The 23,875-nt window shown below is 41.8% G+C and overlaps 1 protein-coding gene across 9 annotated transcripts in view; it reads left to right on the plus strand.

The window, feature by feature from the left end:
* The window catches only part of TSPAN4 (tetraspanin 4), a 464,080-nt gene that overhangs the window by 24,960 nt on the left and 415,245 nt on the right, over positions 1 to 23,875 (plus strand). The window contains exon 2 of one of the 9 annotated variants that reach the window (XM_075094495.1): positions 6,011 to 6,056. The exons of the other annotated variants lie outside the window; for them this stretch is intronic. The gene's annotated coding sequence lies outside the window, so the exon portion shown is untranslated. The remainder of the gene's footprint in view (positions 1 to 6,010; positions 6,057 to 23,875) is intronic. 9 annotated transcript variants of the gene reach the window in all.

The raw sequence follows: 23,875 nt of genomic DNA on the forward strand, positions 1-23,875 counted from the left end.
TGCTGTGTGTGAGGTTGTCGGGCACGTGCAGACAGTCACCCAATGCTGATAATGTTTTACTCTGTCGGCCAATTTTAATCAAATTTGTCAGAAGGTGGAGGTCCCACCTTCTCATCCAAGCACCCTTCTTGTGTTTTTTAGCTCTGTGAAAGAGCTGACTTCAGTGTACTGGTGCTAGCACAGGAAACTTAATAGGTAGGAGTATCCTTGCCTGTTTTGGACAGGAGGAACTCAGAGTTTGGCCTCTCCTTCAGACAGATCAGAGTCATGTTCTATGAATGTGTGGTGTGACTTTTTCCCCCTCCTCTTCTCCTTTTCAAAATTCAGTCCTGGCTGCGAGGAACAGGTCTGAAGCTGCGGTTACTTGAAGCTCTCAGGCAACATTTTTGTCAGCATTTTAACTTTATTTTTTTTCTGCTGTGGTAAAGATAAGCAATTTTAGACTGTGGTCTGGCATAAGAGGGGAAAACATTTTATCATTCAAAACTCACACAAGGATCAGACTGTGTGCCTTGATTGATGGAGTTTGTAAACTATTTTGGTGAGTGACAATGGGTCTTTTGCACTGCTTTGAATAAAGTTCTTCCTCATTGAGATAAAGAATGTTTTCTGATTTTCATGGATGTCAACCACCACTTCCTTTCTTCCAGACTACTGGCTGGTATGGCCATGGAACAACAGGCAATATGTGTAGTCCAACACTGAGGCCGGAGCAGTGAGGCCAGTCAAACAGTTCGGGAATTGCAGGACCCATGTGATTCCTAATATAGACAGGTCTGCTTCCTTGGAAGTGTCATGGGACACAGAGGAGTACAGACTCTAAGATGGGACTCTTTGTTATTTGTGCTTTGGCAGTGTGTTTTGTTTTGGTGTTTTGGGATGAGAAGAACCTGATAAACTGCAGGACATGTTGCTGTAGAATGGCGATACAGTCCCCCTGGAAAAGGAAATGCAGCCTTTTTAGGGGGCAGTGGGGTGTTGTAGTGTGCCTCCCCCCACCCCTGCATCACAGGGGAATGGTTAGAAAGGAAGGGAAGATTGTTAAAGCCTAATCTGATGGGTTTGCAAATAAAAATCTTGTACTCCATTAAATGTGCAATAGTTTATCTTCTTTGCAGTATGCATCCCATTTCTTGCCCTCCCCCCATCCCCTTACTTGCATACTTCAATCTTTTTTGCTAGGAAGTCCAGGCTGTTGGTTCTCCCCCTGCCCTATTTAAACAGCTTCCTTACCTAGATATTTTATTGCTATTAGTTTATGAAATGCTTGAAAAATGTCTAAAGTTCCTGTTTGCCTAGGATTAAATGAACAAACTGGAACAAAGAGGATAAGTGCTGTCTTCCTGCTTTCTGAAGAGCACTGATATGTTTTGATATCTTGTCACTCCATCACCAATACATGAATTCTCCATCACTTGTCCAAAGAAACCCACTGAAATTTTTTGCCCTAATATGTTCCTTCAATTTCTGTGCTTCTCTTCCTTTGCCTTGTGAGAAAACAAGATCCTTTGTACAATTTTGTAACAGGAAAACGTGGGGGAACCTGAGAACTATGAGAAGAGGCAGGTGTTTGTTAGCTTTGGGGATCTCTGTGTTGCTGCTGACTTGTGGATTTGCAGTTTGGCTTTAGAAGATTTTCCATGGGGGAAATGTATTTCCCCCCCAGTCAGGTTGTCCCATACTAATGGCTGACTATTTCTTTACCAAGGCCCTTTTTTGTGGAATTTTCTTCTGGGGAAGATGCTAATTTTAACAAAACAGGAACACACAAACAGCTATGGAAGGGAGCAGGAGTGAGATGCAGTAAAGGAAGGAAGAGTGTCTGCTTTGGATAGCAGTGCTGGCTTGCACTGGGACCTGGGACCTGCCATGGCCATGTCTGAGTGGGATGTCTCTTTTGAGAGGGGATGGTAAAAGGGATCTGGGCTCCAGTAACAGTAGCAGCGCTCTAGTGCTAGCTATGGTCCCTTTCCTCTAGGATTGACTACAGGGAGCTCCAAGCGAGGGTGCATCCTCCTACTCTTGAGCTTTGAGATTTATTTCCTTGACACCCACAGGCAAAGATAATGCTTGGTTTTTTTTCCTTTTTAAAGAAGGAGAGCAAGAAGCATAAGCTGCTGTGGAGGTATTGCAATATGACTTTGAGAAAGAAGGTGCCAGGGGAGTATGTAGTACCTCTCCCCCACCCCCCTTCTGTCTTCTCTGTTTCAGAGGTGATGCTTCCTGGTCTGCCTGCTGGATAGCTGGTATGGGATGGAGCAGGAGTAGAATAGAGCAGGTTCTGTGGAATTACTGGCAGCTGGTGTCAAGCACAGCAAGCAAGCAGTGATGCAGGAACAACCCTTCTGTCCTCCCATGCATTTCTCTTGACTATTACAATGCTAATGCTGCTTGTTCCTAATTCATGCGATCTTCTATCAGGCAATACATGACATGACAAATGAAGCAGTAGGAATTTTCTTCAGCAGTGTTTATTTTAGTGACTAACATGCCCTTACAAACTCATTAACTTGCTTGCAGATCATGCTCTCTAACTGCATTGGGTAAGTCTGTAGTCATACAAAGTTGCATGCTATCCTGATTTAATTGAGCAAAACTCAGTGGAGTAAGCAGGACTGCCATGGTGTAACCGAGGAGAGCCTGGTCCTGTCATATCTGATGGTAGGTCTGCTTTGGGCAATCATGACTGTACTGAAGACAGAGAGCAGCAGCAGACTGGCTGTTTTTTCTACAAGTGTTGTACTACTAGTTTTCTGGTTATTCCCTGCGGCAGCAGGATGTTGCCTGTGCACTCTGACCGCTCGTTCTTCATAGGCAACTGGCCCCATGTCAATTGTTAATGGATGTGGTAAAAGTTTAGAGTAAGAAGAATCTGATAGTTGATGTATGAAAAGTTGTCCCTAGGAAGGTAGAACTGAACTCCCAAGTTGAGTGTATGTGCTCTATGCCTGACTTATCACTAATACAACAGGCATAATAATGGAACTGTAGAGGTATTTCAGTGGAGTAGTTAGGATATGAAGCAGGAGCTGATGAACTCTAAATAAAGCATTTTGATCCATTAGAGCCTTTGCTTTCACTGGAAATATTAAGTTCTTTGCTGGATTGGGGTAATACCCTCTAAATAACCTGGCTGATAGAACAAAGGAAGGGAACTTCAGGAAAGTAAGTGATCAGCAGAAATAGAATTTTTTTCTCCCCAGTTTGCTTCTGAGGTTAAAATAACATCACCAGATGTAAAATAGCAGATATGTTCAGGACTTGAATTTACTTTGTAAATTACCATTTACATCAGAGACAGAGAGAGGCAGAAAGACCCCTGTGCTCTGCCAAATGGGCAGGAATTTTAAATTCTCTTCAGTTTCTCACTTCTGAGAAACTGAATCAAAAATACCTGTTGCTTGCGTAAGTATTTCTGGCTCATCTACTTGAAGATACTTTCCCAAAGGAAGGGTAGCATTCATAGTAATCTTCATTATATGGTGTACATAGTTTTTATCTACAATTGAAATTCTATAAACGTGAAGCAGAACAACTTTACAAAGTAATAGACAAAACCCCCTTATTTTCAACAGAAACCTTAAATAAAAGCTATATAAATTTATAGGCTACTATCGCTTTAATGATACTGTAATTCATTTGCTATTTCCTGCCTCTTTTCTAGAAGTTGGAAGCTCAGCCAAAATATATTTGGAAGATCAACAAAGGTTTGTGCTGAGACACGTAACCTTTTGGGGCAGAGTGAACCATCACTTTCTGGTGGTTCTCCTGAAAAACACTTCCTTCTCATTGCCGTAGGTCTTGCTCAAACTGCTTCCTTGCCTCTTTCTGTCTTGTTAGAGTCTGAGTTTGCAAATTCTGACACTAATAAATTACAGCGTGCTGGAAAGGAGGGATACTAATGGAGTTGTGTCTGTCAGTGGGATATTGTGAAGGTGCCTCTTCCAGGACTGTTTATCTACATTTTTTAAGGGATGTTTCATGAAAAGGATTATGAATATTCCTTAAATGAAGAGACCATTTTGCTTTAAAAATCTGTGATGCCTGTCATAGTGTGTAACCCATAGCAAGCTAGCGGTCAGAAAGGTACTGACAAGGTAAGTATGGTGTTTTGTTTTTCAAATCAGCTCGCTTTCTTGGGGATCTCTGAGTTCTGATTAGACCAAATCCTGCATGAAATGCAGTTGCTAGCAGGTGGAAATGGGGAAACACACAAGACTTTTGTGTGTGGCAGTGAACAGCACAGTGATGTGGTGGAACAGTAAGCGCTGCCTCATTGCTTGCAGTCCAGTCCTTACTGCTCCATCTTCTCAAGCTGGCGAAGTAGGAGAGATGTATTTTGCTCCCTTGCTCCTGAAGCAGTATGCTGTGGCAGCACGATGTTGTGTCATCCTGCAGCAGCTTAGAATGGCCAATTAAGAAAAATCATTAGTGAGGGAGCTGAGACACTGAGATGAGGCATGCCCTTGGAAAGGGGAATTTGATCAGATATGAGTGAGCAAAGGAGTGCTTTCAGGAGTGTTTGGAGTCACCTGTATGGCAAAGGAAGGAGGGGAGGGGACTTTTCCTCAGCTGCATCACTGGGCTGACTACACTGCAATGTTCCTCTAGAGCAGCTATCCCTTCTGTTGACTGAAAAATATACAGAGCTTTGTTTCTTGGCTTCCGTGGGCTTCCACCAACCCAACTAGAAAAATTACAAAGCAGAGTCTTGCTGAGGAACAAAAAGCTCCTAGTGAAATTATGTAAGTACATGTGTTACACTTAGGCTGCGCTGGGGTGTGAGGGAAGAGGGTAGCAAGGGTCAGTTCTTGAAGAGAAGTGTATACTCTGATCTTGGAGATGACATGAGACCTGAATGCCATTACTAAGGGAAAGAAATGGTGTCTTTCTGAATCCTGTTAGCTGAAAGGAGGGTACTGTTGTGGAGAGGCTCCCTGCATTGAATCAAGTTTGTGTTCTGTCTCTTCAACTGCAAAGCTACAGACACGTCCTTTCCAATCTTGTGTGTATGTGCGAGATGGCTCTCTGGGGACCTTAATGTTGCTGTTACCATGGGAGCTGATTCAAAGTGGATTGTAATGCTATCAGAACTAGAAGATATGTGCAAATCCTGTTGTAGCATTTTACAGAGGTTTGGGATTTTGAATACTTCTTGAAAGAAAAGTATTTCTATTATTTACATGGGGATATAACTGGGTTTTTTTTGTGTTAAGCATTTCTGAAATCAAACTGGCTCTGTCATAGAGAGGACAGCATGGCAAAACAAGTCAGCCTGAAGTGGGTACAAGTAGAAGAATTTTAGCTTGGGGTACGTGTTTCCCCTGGGAATTGTCGTTCTGTTTGGTTGTAGTGTGTTTGAGTTACCTCGATCCTATTCATATGGTGCACTCAACAAAATCCAAAAATAATTTTTTTCCTTACATATTTATATCTGTCCTTTCCTTTGCCCTGTTTGTGTTGGCTGACACCTTCACCTGCTGCAGTACTTGAGAAAAGTCCTCAGCTGAGACTTGGAGGTGCTTGTTCTAGAGAAGACCACTGTGATAAGAGCAATGTGCTGTGCACCTCAGACTTGTTTTTTCATCCGTGAAGATTGGATGGTTATTCATGCTGGACCCCTACAGTTTAAAACATCTGCCTGTCACCAGAACTTGTTCAGTGACTTTAGACTTAACAGCTTGGGGGCTGAGCTCTAGACCTCCAGGATCTTGAGATTCCTCTGCTGACAGTGTTTCTAGCACTTACAGCATCTCAGTCCAGTAGCACAGCGGAGATGGCAGATGTGCTTCTTTGGAAACTTTTTTGTGTGAGGTTAAATCGAAACTCTAAATTTTAATTGCTAATTTCTTTTAGAAAGAACAGTTTGTCTCTGACCTACATATGGGATTCAAATGTGACTTTCTCGCTCTTTGAAGACTTTTTATTGTTCAAAATTGGGAATAGTATTAAGACTACAGGGCTGCTGTTGTCTCTTTTCTTGTAACTTTGTTTTATTTTCTCCTGGTAGTGTGGACTCTCTTCTTCATGAAGAATTAAAGCTACATCAACTGGTGGTGAGTTAGGAACTATTATATTGGTTGCTGTTTGTAGGTCCACTGGGGAATTATAGGTAAGCTCTTTCTGAGCAGAATTGATTAGTTTTTTCTTATGCCCTCTCTGTAGGAATCTTAATTTTTTTTCCTGGGGAGGGTGGGGGGTGTGCGTTTGTCTTGGTCACAGACCAGGATTTTTTCTGTATTGAGAAAAAGAATCTTTAGTATTAAGGCCTTGTAGATTGTGACGACTTGTCAGAAAACAATGACAAGACCTGCAAACACCTCTGGAAACCATTCTTGTCCTATGCAAAATCTAATTCTTTGTTCCAGTTTTATTGGAGTTGTTTAATCTGTTTTTCTCATTTCTGAAGAGGAAGTGTTTTCTGTCCATTAAGTGCACATGCTGTTAAGAAGACTTAAATGTATCATTCCCTAGAGATATGGCATTTTCATAATAACATTACTATTCAGGCAATTTAATTCAGATTTTATCAAATATTCTAGGCAGGTCTGTTTCAGGAACGGAATGTGAGGATAAAGATGTGCACAGTTGAGGAAGCCAAATTAGAGTGAGGAGCAGAATATTGCCAAGGAGCTGGAAAAGAGTTGTTGTAGTTCAAGGAGAGGACAAGCATTTGGTGCAAGTGACATGAAAATGAGAGTCTGCAAAACAGAGAGGAAACAAAGGCTAGTATCCCATGCTGGATAATAAACTGATTGTTCCCCTTATTCAGGGACTCCAAAATACATCACAAGCATCAGTGAATGATTTGGTTGTACAGTCATGGTGTACTTCAGCACTAGTATGTGTCGTAAAAACTGTCATGGATATTTATGGTAGGACAATGGTTGATGATTTGGCATTTGGTTCAGTAGAATAGTATTCCAAAAGGATAAAGCTATTCTTTGCAGAAGAGACTGGCTTAATGGAAGGGAGGGGAGGAAGATATTGGCCCTAGTCTGTGAAATGAACTTTTACTGCACATGATTTGCCTGAGCACCTTTCGTTCAGGGCACATGCTTTCAGCTTCAAAAAGAAGCTGTTTGTACCTGTTAAACCTATATTCTCTCAAAACAATTCATACTGCAGTGCATATGATTCTCCCTCAGGGAAAAGAGAGAATAAACTGAACACCAGATATTAGCTGAAGCACTTAGCGCACTGCTGGGAGGCACTTCGATATGACAGTGATATAGGCAGTGTCAGAAGTGATGCAGCACAGAAGAGAAGAGATCTGTGCCAGCAGATTGTGTTTGATGTTCACTACAGTATTTCTCTAGAGCACAGCTATGTTTAAGCACCTAAGCCAAAAGCATTTTTGTTCCACAGCCCCCAAATACTCTGTAAATACAGCTAGAGCACTTTGTGGCTCCAGCAAATGCAAGAAAGTAGGGAGGTAACTCTTTAAGATTACGGCAAGCCATCTCTGCCAGGAAAACTCACCTCAGCATAGTAGCTGGCAAGCTCCTGTCAACCCTGTGCTGTTTGCTGATCGAGGAAATAATCCATGAACTAATACGTTACAATTTCTTGACTGATTTTTGTGGACAGGATTTTTCCAAAGCTTTCTTTGGGATTTAAGAACCTACTTGTTGCTGAGTTGCCTTGGACATGAGCATTGATTCTCTGAGGCGATCCGGAGAGTGTCTGGATGCTGCTACTGCATCCTTGTGAAGATGCTGGCAATGCTGTATAAGCAATTCATGAGGCCTTATAGGCAAGGGAGAGAAATCACTTGTTTGTGTATCAATGGGAGGGAAAAAGGCTGTCTCCACAATGCCTGCAGAGTAGACTATAGCAAGGGTTTGGGACTTGCAGTGGAGAGTGCTGCCCGCTGAAGAAAGTATGTTGATATTGCAAGGGGTGCTGGTGTCAGAGAGCCCATGCCTTATATACCAGGTGCATGGTCACTACTTTTATGTAAAATTCACATGCTTACTCTGAAATCAACTGTAGTTAACTAGTTTTTTGGACAGCAGGAAAGATGTTGAAAGACTATGGCTTTTCCATCTTCCCTGCCCCCGCCCACCCCCCGCCCCCCGAACAAAGCTACTCTGTTCCATCTGGGCTTTTGATTTTTGAATTCATTTCTAAAACGGTTTCCTGATAGAGAACTTTATATTCCTAGCCATGAAAGACTGAGCTTTAGAAGCACTGTTTTAATTTAAGAAACTTGATCTTTAAAAAAGCTCTGCCTGCATGGGCACTGTTAGCACTTTGGGCATGTTCCTGTGCTGATTTCTTTTCAAAGATACGCTTCTCCCTATATCTTGTTCAAAGAGACTTCTACTTCTTTTTGAGGGCTGAAGCCAGTACTGTCATAAAATGTGGTAATGTCTTCAAACTGATAATTACCTGGAGATATTTTTTCTTGGATAAATTCCTGTCTTTATTTCCTGTCCTGTGTGCAGAAACAAGGCAGCAGTATAACTCTTATCTGCCTCCTGTTTTATGGAAACCCTTCTTCAAGGGTCATAGTCATGCATTTGAATGGGGACACCGTATGATCTCTGCTGTGCTGGAAGGGCAACATAAAAATGACAGAAGCAACAAGACAAAGTGCAGTGTGAACAAGCCCCAGTAGCTTAGTTTTGAAAAGCTTTGTTCAAGGCATCACATAAATACGACAGAAGATAGTTTTATGGTTTAAAAAATGAGGAGAGAATATGTAGGTAATCTTTGCAACCAGGTAAAAATATCATAGTACACATAAAGTGAGGTGTTACAGCTTCCTGTGATCTAAATTGGCATCTAATCTTCGTCAGTAGGTGAAACAACACTTGATGTTGTTTATATTGAATGCTTTTTTTATCACTTAAGAACAAAGTGGTGTTTTGAAACCTTTATTATGTGAATCAGGCAAATAAGGCAATTCAGGTAATAAGTAAAATCTCTGAAGATCAAGGAAACTCCATGCTTTACATCATATAATTGGCCCAGACCTTTATTTTAATGTTCTGAATCTATGTCTGAAAACTGCGTTAAGGGGAGGAGTAGTCTGCATAGAAAGAGGTTTTGCTCTTAATGTTTAGAGCCTAAAACTGTGTTTTGCCTATTATTCAGGGTCTCTTTCAAATCAAAAAGTTCCTTTTTCCTTCAAAGGAGATGCTAGGCTGCTACAGGGAGCAATTTTTTTCTGGTCAACAGTAAAACCTTCAACTTCCATTAATTCTGTGTAACTAAAGCTGTCTGTTCAATATCTTCATTGATGATCTGGATGAGGGGATTGAGTGTGCCCTCAGTAATTTTGCAGATGACACCAAGCTGGGTGGAAGTGTTGATCTGCTGGAGGGCAGGAAGGCCCTACAGAGGGACCTGGAAAGGCTAGATTGTTGGGCCGGAGCCAAATGTATGAGATTCAACAAGGCCAATTGCTGGGTCCTGCACTTGGGTCACAACAACCCCATGCAATGCTACAGGCTTGGGTAGGAGTGGCTGGAGAGCTGCCTGGTGGAGAAGGACCGGGGGTGTTGGTTGACAGCTGGCTGAACATGAGCCGGCAGTGTGTCCAGGTGGCCAAGAAGGCCAACAGCATCCTGGCTTGTATCAGGAATAGTGTGGCCAGCAGGGGTAGGGAAGTGATTGTGCCCCTGTACTCAGCACTGGTGAGGCCACACGTCAAGTACTGTGTTCAGTTTTGGGCTGCTCACTACAAGAAGGACACTGAGGTGCTGGAGCATGTCCAGAGAAGGGCAATGAAGCTGGTGAAGGGTCTGGAGAACAGGTCTTCTGAGGAGTGGCTGAGGGAACTGGGGTTGTTTAGTCTGGAGAAGAGGAGGCTGAGGGGAGACCTTATCACTCTCTACAACTACCTGAAAGGAGGTGGGGATTGGTCTCTTCTCCCTAGAAACAAGCAATAGGATGAGAGGAAATGTCCTCCGGTAGTGCCAGGGGAAGTTTAGGTTGGATATTAGGAAAAATGTCTTCACTGAAAGGGTTGTCAAACATTGGAACAGGTTGCCCAGGGAGGTGGTGGAGTCTCCATCCCTGGAGGTATTTAAAAGAAGGGTAGATGTGGTGCTTGAGGATATGGTTTAGTGGTGGACTTGGCAGTGCTAGGTTAGTGGTTGGATTCGATGATCTTAAGGGTCTTTTCCAACCTTAATGACTCTATGATTCTATGATCTAACCAGTTATTTAGGCCTTCCTTCTGCAGATAACGGGAAAAGAAAGAGAAAGGGAACTTGGAAAAGGAGATTCATCCCACCTTGGTTAGGGCTTTCCTCAATATGGGGTACATGGAAGTCGCTGTTTCTTTTTACAGTCGTACAGGGAGCCAAGATATCCCTCTGAGACTGCATCTGGCAGTTAAACAGTTGAAGTTGTACACAGGTGTTTGCGTGATTTGAATCCCAAGCATAGTCCTTAAAGTAACAGCTGACTTTGTTGCAGAGGCTGTACCTTGAGATTGTGCAGCGTTTGCAACCAGAGATGTTTTGCTTTGGAGGCTGCTGCTAAGTTTGTGGGTTTCTCATGCTGGTAGCTTACATGTATGTAGGTAAGTGTAATGGTAATTGTGTGAAGGAGGCCCAGCTTCAGATCGCGCCTCTGCTGTTGGACAAACAGTCTATTTGGGACAAACAGTCTGTTTGCAAAGATTTCACAACATGCTTGGGAGAAACTCTGTCCGTTTGCTTGGACTGTTAACTGTTTACTGTAGTAATGATGATGAAGGATCAATTCTGTCAGCATGGTACAACAAAGTTTTCATTAAAAAAAAACCAGAGGAGCACATCCTAAATGAATAAAGGGCATATTGAAATAAGAGCTTATGTTATGTAAAACCAAAAGTTTTGGAGCTGGGAGGTCAACTCTCTGGGTTTTGGAGTGTGTTTTCCTCCCCTGAATTCACTGAGTAATTCCACTGTTGCCCAAGTATAACAGACCTTTCAGAGTCCAGCTGGCATTCCTCCTGGTATTCATTTGGAAGATCAGCTGTGGGAGTTAGTGGTTATCTAGCCATTCTACTGTTTGGGGTTTTTTGTTTGTTTGTTTGTTTTTTTCCCAGTGTGTGTGTACTCTCAGTTCAAGTCTCATGTCCTGGAGCTGGTTAAAGTGTGCTTGAGGGGCCCTGTTGTAAAGACTCCAGCAAGTTCAGAAGGGGTTTTTTAGCCTTTCATGCATGGGCCTTTTCTTCTTCCGCAATGGTGTGGCTTTCCTTTTTTCTCATCCAACTTTTTTTTTTTTTCTCAAATGAATTTAAAAATGCTAAAACTGGTAGATAAATAAAATCAAAACTCAGTCGCATGCGGTTCAATGCTGAGCCGCAGACTTGCTATTTGATTAAACCAGCTTGTCTGTCAGACCACGTACTTGTCTGAAATGATGATAGCTATCTCCAAGGGGCTTCTGAGGGTAAGTATATTCAGGATTTTGAGTTCATATACTGAGTTCCCATAGGAGGATGGAGAAGGGGAAGGTATTGCATGTTCCTGCTGTGCTGGTTTTGACTGGAATAGAGTTAGTTTTCTTCACAATAGCTGGTATGTGGCTGTGCTTTGGATTTGTGCTGGAAACAGTGTTGATAATATAAGGATGTTTTAGTTACTGCTGGGCAGGGCTTTTCTGCCTCTCACCCCACCCCACCAGCGAGTGCGCTGGGTGTGCACAAGAAGCTGGGAGGGGACACGGCTGGGACAGCTGACCCCAACCAGCCAAAGGGATATTCCATACTGTATGACATCATGCTCAGTATATTAAGCTGGGGGAAGAAGAAGGAAGGGGGGGAACACATTTGGAGTGATGGCGTTTGCCTTCCCAAGTAACCATTACATGTGATGGAGCCCTGCTTTCCTGGAGGTGGCTGAACACCTGCCTGATGATGGGAAGGAGTTAATGAATTCCTTGTTTTGCTTTGCTCGTGTGCGCAGCTTTTGCCTTACCTGTTAAACTGCCTTTATGTTAACCCACAAGTTTTCTTGCTTTTACCTTATTGATTCTCTCCCCCATTCCACCTGGGAGGAGGGAGGGAGTGGCTGCATGGGGCTTAGGTACCATCTGTGGTTTAACCATAATGTCTAGTGAAAAGTTGCATACAGCCAGTCATGCTTTTTCTCCTCTCCCATTTCAGTGTGTTAGCTTGAAAGTTTTGAAAAAGTTTCACTGACAAAAATAACTTTGTGTAGAGATGAGACTTTGTTTTGCTTTTTCTGTTAAATTTCAAAGAGCATTGTAGGCTGCTAAGCTGACAAAAGAAAGATCAGTAGGAAAGAGAGTTTCTTCAGGCAAATTTCCTGACCCAAGACAAAGGCAGCAAAGAACTGTCAGGGTATGTTTTTTGTCACAGGAACAGAAGAAGAAAACTGGACACCTATCAATTTGGTCTTCACAAATGAGTTGCACTGAAGAAGCATGGCTCATTTGAGCTGGAGCCTGGGGTCCTGTGCTAGTCCTGGAGTAATAGTGGAGAAAGGATTGCTTTCAGGGACTGTCATACCAGCCTTGCTGTGCTAGGTGCTGGCAATGCAAAATGTCTTGATGGCAGACAGAGAAACCTGAGCTTTGCACTGAAATGACCAACAAACGTGATCTCTTTTCTAAGAGAAGAGTGTCTTTCTCTCCTTGTGAGTTTTTGATGGATGACTTGAATTTCTACAGAGCCTTTCCACCTTGGCATGTGACTGTGCAGGCCAACCGCTTGCTCATTTATGTTGCTACAGAGCTAATTCTGTTTCAGCAATGGATAAGGAGTTCTGCTGAACCTGCCCTTGATTACCAGCTCTGTTTGCCACAAGGGAGCAGTTATTAATGTGCTCTCATATTTAAGACTATTATAACTCCTTCATTTTGATTAATCTCATTGTAGAGTGTTTTAGTCTTTCAGCCTCCATAAAATGTAAGTCTAATTGTGGAAGTGCTTCCATTGTTTCCCTCCCAGCTGAGGGAGGAGGCAGAAGGGCTATTGGTTTTTATATAAAAATAAGTTTAATGAGATTTGGAGGTTGGGCTTGATCCAAGGCTTACTGGAGTTGGTGGTGATCAGTCATTAGATTAAGATGGATTTCACGCTCTGGTATCTGAGTTACTGCCATGGTGTTCAGCTGTCTGTGTAGTAAGGGTTTTGCAGGTTTCCATCAATTGTTCAAAAGCAGCAAACTGTCACGGTGAGGGAGGGCAAGGGGAAGCATGCTGACCAGATATTTAACAGCCACTTCTTTTATTCCTGTGATCCTGTTGTCTCACCTTTCTGCACATTTCAACATTGAAAGTGTGGTCATGGCGCATGTGATAGTGGTTCATAATGAAGCACACAACCAGATGATAGAGCTTTAGCAACAGGGTTCAGAGCGAAAAGATTAATATCTTTAACTCTGAGATAAGCTGTAATTTGGTAGTTATTAATTCTTACATTTTTTTAAAAATGAATATTGCAATGTGAAGACCAGGGAATCAGATAGAGGTAAGAAGCTGTAACAAACGTAATTCAGATGTTCAACTGTGCCAGCAATTGGTCCCGGTCTGGCCCGTGGGCCAGTTCTGTTCTGTTTTTCTTGTACACACATACACATATATGTTGATGCTTTACCTATGAGCTGTTGCCTTTTCCTTTAGGAAGGAAAGATTTCTGTGACATGTAACAGAGGATGGCCCCACAACATTGCCCCAAGCCAGTTTGTGGCAGGCATCCCCAAAAGATCAGACCATCTTCTCAGCCATGACTATCTCTGCAAATGACTGCTGCAGCTCAAGCTTAATTTCTTCCTCTCTCCCTCTGCTTTTTTCTGTACTGACTTTTGATTGACTGGTGCTCTAGGTCAACCAAATATCATCAATGTCTCCTGATAGAAAACTGTGTGAACAGTGCCTCACTCTTACATATTCAACCCCCAGGAACTTGTTCTCTACAGAAGCAGGCTTTTTCTATGCCTTATTCCTGCAGATTTAATTTTTCAGGCTTTTTCACTATACAGTGTTAGGCAATATATTTTCAGCTGGAACAAGTTGGTGTGGCTGTCCATTAAAGTTAAGAATAAATGTATTGTATCACTAGAAGGTGCAATTCATATGTATGGGGAGAGGAGAAAGCTATCCGTGCATCTACTTTGAAGAATGCAGCTATTTCTAAGATCCTTGTAAAGACAGATTTAATGTGTATGACTAAATGTAGTAAACCTAAAGAAAACAGCAAAATGGAGTATCTCTTCTTGGAGCTTATTCTTTTCTGTCAAGCACATAGAAGGAAGGCAGAGTTTTTAGTGTGAGAGAGGGATCATGAAGTATTGTTTATCTACTGTGTTACTGCAAATGAAAGGAACAGAGTTCATGTACCCTGTGAACAGTAAATGGAAGTGGGATCTATATAATACTTATGTTAAAATAAATATATTACCTTTGCTTAAGAAGCTGCTGGTTGCTCTCTCAGGTACATGGTTCAATTTAGTGATCATGAGCATCTATTTAAACTAATAGTTTTAAAGCTCAGGACAGAACTAGTACTTTGTCCTTGACTGTCTTATCTGCTGCTGTAACACCCAGTCCCCCTGGGCTGTTCTGCCTGTTGTCATCTGGTGGCATGTGCAATGCCATCAAATGGACAATGCAGCTGGCAAGTTTCTTTCAGACTATCTGCCTTTCTGAAAGAGGCTGTCGTTACTCTGTACCTCAGTTTGGTTCAGCCTGAAGTGTAATATAGCTGCCCAGAAATGTATTGGATGTTGTGCTCATTGCGGACCTGTTGAATCTGTTCAGGCAGTTTGATGGCTCGTATACATAGATTTGTGTTTGGATGAAATGACATTGTGAAGAGGATTCCTTTTCTGTTGGGAGAAAACTTACTGAGGTGGGAATTTCAAAACATCACACCTGAGCTCTTCAGTTTTGTCATGTAGGCTTTCAGTGTGGTTCCTTGTACCTGAAAACTGTCTTACCATTTGTTGTTCCCAGTTTACAGGTGCAGTAACTCAGACTAGAGGTCAATCTGGAGGAGAAGAGTGAGGCAGTGGTCTACTAAGGCCTGCTTGTGAAATAAACTTCACACACAACTTGAGATGAACAAGGTAGCTCTAAACTTTTTGTACACTCCAGAGGGTGCAGCATTTGTTTGCTTGTCATTTTGAGGCTTCCTTTAGAGTCATACATTTTTGTGTAGAGACTGTATGTATCCTACCTCCTCCCCTCCAAAGGAAAAAAGGTGAAAAGATTGTAGAACTGAAGAACAGAGAAAGGGGAGGGGGAGAATGCTGGCTCTGTATTTTTTCTTTTGAGTAGAAGACCCTGACTGGGAGAAGTAGAGGGTGCCTGTGGGCACAGAGGTTTTGTGCACACACTTGGGGATGTGTGCAATGGGTTAACATGCTAAAGGCCAACCTCCTGTATGTTGGCCTTTACCAAGAACTACGTAGAAATAGTTGTGTGTTGCTCGTTTATATGAGGGATGACTCTTTGCAGAACTGTATGTCAAGACTCTATATTTTCCTGTGAGTGTAAAGGGCAGCAAACCTGGACATGCATTTGGTTTGCTCCAGCTGCTGAGCCTTAATTGAGAACTCAAGCTGCAATTATTCTGTGAGTGAGGAGGCTATAAGTGCAGTTGTGGTGTTGAGCTGGGGAGGGGAGGACAGAGAGGAAGTCTGAGTGATTCCCAGTCTGCTCATAGGTTCCACATCCTCTGAGGATGACCAGCTGCATGTGACCTGCAGTAAGACCTGCTTTTTCATGCTAGTGCTGCTGCTGTACAGTGCTGAAAGCCTTCAAAGAGAGGGGCCTGTGGCTGCTCCTTCTGCCTGAGCTGCCCAGACCTGCAGAAAGTTGTTAGAAGTAACTGGATGCTTGGTGAGTGCTGCTGAAGATCACTTCATGTCCAGCCTTGTTTGACTTTTTACAGTGAAGCTATCGGAGAGTAGGTTGATCTCACCTGTGGGATTTCCCTGCTTCCCTCATATGTGACTCCTGCAGACTTTTGCTGCCCTCCACCCCTCAATACAAAAACAGTGGCAGAGGTCCTTTGGTAGTGCTTGGTTCTGTTCATGTACAGCGATGCTCTTTGTCCTGTGGTGCCTTGAATTATGGTGACTACGAAAGGTAGGAGGTGCTGTCAGGGCAAAATAATGTGCTGCCTGTTTGGCCCATAGAACAAAAGGCAGATGGGGTTTGCCAATCAGCCACTGCATGACTGAGTTCTTGATAGCTTTCTGTAGGCAGAGTGGTTACAGCACAGATCTGCGGGGCACCCGGTTGCTTACATGGAGTGTTGTCTGCCCTCTTGAATGAGAGATTAAGCTCAGCTGCCTATACCCACTGCTGTGGTGTTCTAGAAGTGCTTTCTTCTGAAGGTGGTGAGGCTCCTCTGCCTGTTCCCAGTAGCATGGCCCATGAGCAGTGCCTGTAAGCTTGGGTCTGGAAGTACAAAGTATTACATTTAAGAGGCTCTCTACTGTTTAAATTAGAACTTAAGTTTATGCTTGTTCTTTCCTGGAAGGACTGGATTGTTGTAGGGAGAGGATCAAGGACAAGGTGTCTACCAGAGGCATGAGTTAATTTGTATCTTGATCCAGGTAAGTGCTGGTAGGGTTGCGAGGTATTTATAGTGCTGGTGACCTGATCTGGTTGCAGAACCACTGTGCTGCCTAGTAGCTGGTTTTAATTCAGGATGTTGTGGATGTCTGATATAGTCCATCCATACAATCCCCACTGCCAAGCTCTTGCAGTGCCTGCTGCGAGCATACAGCTTTACTGTGTAAGTGCAGTGTGGGTGGTGGAAAAACCTCATTGTGAGGAGAGGCTTTTTGAAATGGCAGAGATGCACCTGTGCTTTCCCAGGATTTACACTTTCAGTAACTGCGTAATTAATACTGACCTCCCAATTTTTCTCTTTATGGATTTATTTGTTAAATCAATTTGTGCTTAGATGACAAGATGCCTCTGACCCTTTATGCTTTGGATATCTTTTTATGCAGTCAATAGAAGTAGAGATAAACTGACATCTGAAGACATATGGGAGGTGACAGCATAGAAAAGCTGAAACCCTTTGTAATAGACTTGTGCTCTTTCTGCAATCAGAATTGGCGCACATGGCAGTGCTGCTGCTGTGCTTTCTTTTGGCCTAGTTTTCTAAGTGCCTTTGCCCATACAAATTTCTGAAAAGTGATTCTTCCTGGGCCTCCACAAGCTGTGCTGTGAGCTGTCGCAGAGTGTTTTGCTCATTTGTTCCAGGTGACTTTCCCTGGGTAAAGGTGAGTCGGTGGCTGCGCTGTGAGTAGAACTGAAAATATCAGATTCCTGCTTGTTTGACTACAGACATCTGGGGGCTGATTTGATAGATTGCTTTTTCAAGTAGTGGATCACTTAGTATTTTGGATACATTGAGAAGACTTCTACCTGTAGCTTGCAGTACTAGCAAACGGATTTTTTTCTTTAGTACAAGAAAGGTAGGTGGGAGGAGTACATATGACTGCACTGGGTGAGATTTACTTGGGTTTATTTTCCTCCCCTGCCCCCCAGGTATTATTCACCATATGAATAGCCCTTCCTTTTAAAAGCAATATTATGCTTTCAAAGACTTATAGTCTAGACATAAGTTAAACTATACAATGCTAGAAAACTTCCTTCCTTTCCAACCACTCACCGCATACATCTATGTCCTTGCCAATGAAGTCTCAGCATTGAACATTGGTGTGTATCAAGGCTATTATTATAATCTGCTATTTGAAATTAATGGAATTGAGAAGATGAACTACATAACTGTGGAGTGTATTTTCTAGATTATCCTTAATTTGAGAACAAGGTGCATACTTTGTTAGTTTTCTCTTGTTCTGTGCTCTGATATTAACCAGAAGAGAATATTAATGAAACCATATTGAGGTTGTTGTAGTTAAATTTTTTGAAAAAATAATTTCATAAGTAACATTGCTAAATATCTGATGCTGTTTTATAGTTAAGTTTGCAGTGGAAGTTAATAGCTTGGAAACCATACTATAGCAGGCACAATGTCAGGTTATGAGCTTAACAAGATACTGTCAAAATTAAAGGCAGTGTATTGAGAGTCTGTCCCTAGTGACTCATATCTTTTGAAGCATTTGAACTCATTAGTGCTTAAAAGCTATCTTTCTGTTTTTTGAAAACCTTTTTAGAACTATTCTGTTGTTTACTTCTATATTTTTCTCTTTTCAGGCGATTAAAGCATGTTTGGCCATATAACATGTTCTGTGTGGCCCCCTCTTCTCCCCCGTTATTTCATAGATTTTCTGTACTTCACAAAGATATTTGCTTTTCCACTAATGGTATAACTCTTAACTGCACTAAATAAAAAAACAGCCCAAAAGCAAACCGCAAAAAAACCAAATCCCACTCAAAACAACCCTTTATAAAGCACCACAAGAATTTATTTCATTTGTGTCTAGAAAAAAGAGTGATGAAACGTGCATGTTTAAAGGGAGAACTTTCTTTTACTGATCTGGAGCTTAATTGGAGCACTGGGCTAGCTATTGAGTTTTACTGATGTCTTGAGTATGTGATAAAGGAGAAAAGGTTGCTTTTCATATTAAGGGCAGATGTATTTGAAGAAAATGAAAAAGTTGGATGAAATGGTAGCTCTGCTGAAGTTTGTGTTTCTGGGATTTCCCCTATATTTGTACATTTAAAGTAACTGCATTATTGTTTGGTATTTCTTCCTTGTCAGTATAGTATCTGAGCACCCACTAGAGTGTTGAGTGACATGATTTAACATGCAGCTTGGTGCAGTTTGTTCCCTTTCTACTCTGTGTGTGTCTTGGTTAACAACAAACAAGCAAATTGATCTTATGCCAAATGCCAGTGGTTGGTAATCCCTCTAAAATCAAATTGTCTTCTCGCAATTCATTGGGAAGCATTTGCTACTAGTGAAGCAGGTCTCTCAGGGGAGTAATATTAGAATTCCCAATAAGGAGCAAAAATATGGGAGTGTATCTTATAAACAACCAAGATCATGTAGATAAATAGTAAACATCAGAAATTATATTATTTTCTCTTCTGTGTCCAAGACTGATGTGGCTTTATTCCAGTAGACATATTAAAGATATTTTTTTGACCCAAGAAGAAAATGAGGGGTCAGCTGCTTAAGTGGTGTAAACACCCAGAGCGCCAGAGGAGACAGACACTCTTGGTTTAGCCAAGCAGATAACTACAGATTTTGTGTTAAGTGTTTATATTGCCCTATCAACCCAAATGAGTGTGTTTCAATTTTTTTTTCATATGTGAGGATCTGGCACTGCAAATTCAATTTAAATTCTAATGGGAGCGTGACTAGAGTTACATAAATGATGTCGGCCTTCACATTAGAGTAGATATCTACAGCAAAGATTGCAATGTGGATTCTTACCTTGCAAATGAACATACTGATGGCTGTCCATGCACTCATATTCTTCTTTCTCTCCTCTTTCCTCTGGGTGTCAAGTATAGAGTTGTTTATGCCAAATAGCATAATTTCTCAGGGAGTGGTTGAGGCTTGCTCCAAACTGCACAGTTGATGTACTCCCCTAAATTGTGGGAGGCCCTGGTTCAAATCCCTGCTCTGTGTCACATGGGAAGGATTTAACATAGGTGTTATGACTGTCCCGGCTGTGGGAAAAGCATCAGCTTGAGCTCAGACTTTGAGATCCTTGGGAATCAAACTGTGAGGCACAACAAGGACAGAGAGGGAGGTCCTGTTGCCCAGGGCTTGTTTTTTCTAAGCCAACAAAGCCTAGTAAATTTAACCTAGATGCATCAATGGCTTTGGGTTAGTCAGGTGGTTTCTCATCTTATTTTGGTGGAAATATTGTTTGCCTAAAACTTGAGAGATTATGTTGTCTCTACTTCCCTGGAGAGAGCTTCCAAGAAGACAAGCACAGGAGGAATTAGTAGGAATAACAAGGATTCTCATCCTTAGCTTTTGACAAGGATCGTCCAAGATAATTTTTTTCTTCAGGAGAGAAAAGTCTACAGTTTACTTTTCCTGGAAAAGTAAAGAGACTGGCAAATGTACACAGGGACGTGAAAGGTAATACAAATGTAAATGACAAATGTATGTATTGTATTTTATTACTGATATGTCTGTATTAGAAAATACATGGGGAATATTTCTATTTTTTCACAAATACTCCTTGTTTTTATTACATAAAAATAAACCTTTACAAATTCACATGAAATGCAGCCCCATCTAATGAACTAACCTAGCCTCTAGTTAAAGGAGACCATATTTTCACCTTTTGTAAGCTGTGGGGAAATATTTATGCTTTCAGGAGTCAATGCCTGAGAATGAAGTTACATAGTTTCTCCAGCCATGCTGACTCATAGCCGAAGACTTTGAGCTGGACAGAGCATAGAGACTACCTCACTGTGTCTTGTTTCTTTATCCGGTCTGACCAACTAGCATGATGCATCTGCCACTTCTTGCAAATCACAAGGCATTAGTGAAGGTCTATATGTGTATATGTGGTATGTTGGGAGATACGGAGGTTATTTCTGATCCTGCCCTGCACCTCCCATTTGCAAGGAATCTGCCATATGCCAAAAAATCTCTGATAGATCCCATCAGATTGAAAAGAGCACTGCAGCATTTGAGGAGCAGCAGGTCCTAGGGAACAAATTTTGAAGTGACTATTGTCTCCTGTTGAACAGGAACAGTTGTTGGTGTCTCGGCTACATATAATTCAGTGAATTGCAGTGAATTCCTTCACCATGCTGAGGGATCAAATTGAATGTGTAGAGCTAGTGGGAGGACGGAAGTGTTTGCAGGAGCAGGGGAAATCAGAGACTTCCCCTGCTGTCATTTTGGTGTAAATTAGCAGAATCCCAGTGAAATTGCTAAGCCCCAGTAACTCATATAATAAGATCTGACCTGCACTGGATCTCCTCACAGAGCGTGGTATGCCTCCTAGAGATTATGTAGGTTCCTCTTTGCAGAAACAGATTTTTTAATTGCTTTATTTGGTCTGGATGGTAGATACTTGATTCTACTAGTATGTCCGCTGCTAATGAAATCTGCAGTAGGGAATCATTTAAAAGTAGTCTATTTTTAACAGTGCTGCTGTAACAATTTAAATGCTCTGAGCCCTACATACAGAGCATAGACCCTGATGGGCTTTTTGTGTGTGTTTATTAGATGGGAACAGCTGGATATCTGAGAACACAATTTGTTACCAGGGCTGCTTTAGGTGGTAAAAGGCTGTGGCTTTTCCCCTAGCTCCTCTAAGTTTATTATGAAATCAGACCCTGTTGTATACTATTCATAAGAAGATCTGAAGAGAACGTTGTTCACCTGGCTCACTAGCCATCTTGGCTATTGCTTCTCTACAGGTTGACCCCTGGCATTGTGGGTGGGAGAGGATACCCTGAAGCAGGTGGCTGCCTATTGCTCACTCTTCTATTTGTAGGTTATCTGTCACGTTTGTCCAGAGCAAGGAACTTTAAAATATTATTTCCTGAAGAATGGCGAGTTCTCTGCTGTGCTAGGTGTCCTTTGCACAGGGTTGTTACCTGTCTTTCATTCCGTTTCTGTGAATATGTTTTAATTGCAAGGTTGAAAAGCCATGATTGTAGATTCCCTTCCTGATGTTAGTGTAGGGCACTGTCTCCTTGTGTCATTTTGCAGATCTGGTGATAGCAAATGCATCAAAATTAGTGCTGTGTAACAAAACCTGACTAAAGATTATAGCTGTCTAGTGTTAACTTGTAGCATGTGATTTATAGGACATGGGGAGAGTGGCAATGTCTTCTAACCGTTTAAGCTGGGAACTGTGTAACCATTTGTCACTACTACCATAAGAGCTGATCCTCTGGCTCTGCCTGCCTGGTGGAAGCAGATGCCACCACAGGACTTTTCCCAACCATTCTTTCTTCTCTTCTTGCAAGTTCACTTCACAGGAATAAGAGCACCCTGTCCAGAGTGTGTGACAGCCCTGGGGCCTAAATAGGCATATGCAGGATAGAGTATCCTAATGCAGTTCAGATGCATGTATTAGGCATTGTCTTGAGTTCAAGAGAACTATAAGCTCTCACGTGCTTCACTCTGTATTTTGTTGCATGCTCACAGCAAGCACCCAGAAACATAATGGTTGAAATTACTTTGGCCTTTGGCGGGATTTTGGCTGTTTTATTACTACAGGATTTCTTTTGCTGGGTTTTGTACTAACACATGTCAGCATAAATGTCCTGACTGAAAGGCTGTCCAAAGGCCTGTATATGCTAAATTGTGAATGGTCAATGTTACACACAAGTCTTGGAATGGTAACAGCAGACACTCAGAAGCAGTAAACTACTCCCAACACCTTTTTTTATTAGAAAAAAAAACCCAAACAAAACCAAACCCACAGCAAATTTTTCTGAGAATTGAGTAATAAAACATGTACAGTGTAGTTGATTTTCTCTGTCTTGTTCCAAGACTTATCTGATCATCATGTCCTCAAAATTCTTTTAAAAATGCTGGCTGTTATTTAAGGATGTTATTGAAGTCCTTCCTTTGGAGAGTTCGGGTAAATGTAGAATTTAGTTTAATTAACCTTCAGCAGTCTCTTTCTGCATGAAAAGGTGACCTTTATAAAATGCCAACTACATACCTAAGAACCTGCTGTTTGCATTCTTTGTCTCTATATATAAAAAGTATGTAATTATATAAAGTAAAACACATTAAAACATGTTTAAACATGTTTCAGGTATTTAAGGACGCTTTAATTTGAACAGTGGTGTTGTATACAGACATACATGGAAAAACTGTGGCCAGTGGTAGGCTCAGCTTGTTCTGAATGTTATGTGATTTACCTAAGTCCCATCAGAATATGGGTCTAGAGCTGGGGAGGTTTGAGGGCCATTGTCTAAAAACCAAGTTGTATGTATCTGAGTTATAGCAGTGCTTGGAGGCGTTGATGGAAGTCACGATAGCTATGGACTAGCCTCTGTTACAGGTATTATAGTAAGAGGGATTCTGTGACCCAAAAAGCCTGTAAACTCACAAGGTTGAAAAACGTTGGGAAGGCTGCAGCTCAGAGTGGGGGAGATGACTGTCCAGGTCACATTGCATGGCTGCATTTCTGCTGAACCCCTGCTAAGCATGCTGTCCCCTAGACTGACCTGTCTTTTCTTGTTCTTAGATTCATCACTCATTCACATGCACAATTTCTTCTGTTTTCTTGTGCCAGGCAGTCTAGAAGAGAGACATCTAAAAAGCCCTTCTCAACTAACACAAGTGTGAATAAGCACAGTTTTTGGAAAATATGAGATCTACTATGCTTGTTAAGTTCCCCAGATTGAATTTGCCTTTAATATGCTCTTGGGGTTGGATTTCAAATGTATTTAAGTTTCTAAAGATGCAAACAGATGCTTAGTAAAGCCTTCAAAGGCTTTTAACTTGTTTAGGTGCTTTTGAAAATCCCTTTAGGTGTCTGTGAGTCTTTAATCCTCAATAAATTTGCAAATCCTTAGAGCCTGTTGTTCAGCATTCAGGGCTTGAACAAGGTCTGGAGTCTCTGCCTTTTGCCCATATTTCTGTAGGTACATTTATTGCAGCCGGGAGGCTTGCATCCTGACTGTAACTGTGTAAATGCAAATGGAGTCCCGGTTTTTAATCTGACCCTCAATAGTGCAGCTGTATGATATCAGAATAATTGTTTCAGGCAGAGGGCTTATGGATTTTGTAATTGGCACCTGTCCTGTTGCAAAGAGGGGATTCTGCTGTCATTATTTGAGAAAAAAATCCTTCTTCCAAAAAAATTTGTATAGAGCGGTTACTTGAATGTTAAAATATACTTATTTATGGCATCATACAGCTTGCACGCAATTACAACCTCAGTTTCTTCTGCCAATGGAAACATGATTGTAAACAGATCTGTATTTTAGGGGGAGGGATTCACTTAGGCAAAAATCAGAGATAAAAATACTGCTAACT

The sequence above is a fragment of the Phalacrocorax aristotelis genome, chromosome 5, assembly GCF_949628215.1.
Source record: "Phalacrocorax aristotelis chromosome 5, bGulAri2.1, whole genome shotgun sequence".
Taxonomy (NCBI): Eukaryota; Metazoa; Chordata; class Aves; order Suliformes; family Phalacrocoracidae; genus Phalacrocorax; species Phalacrocorax aristotelis.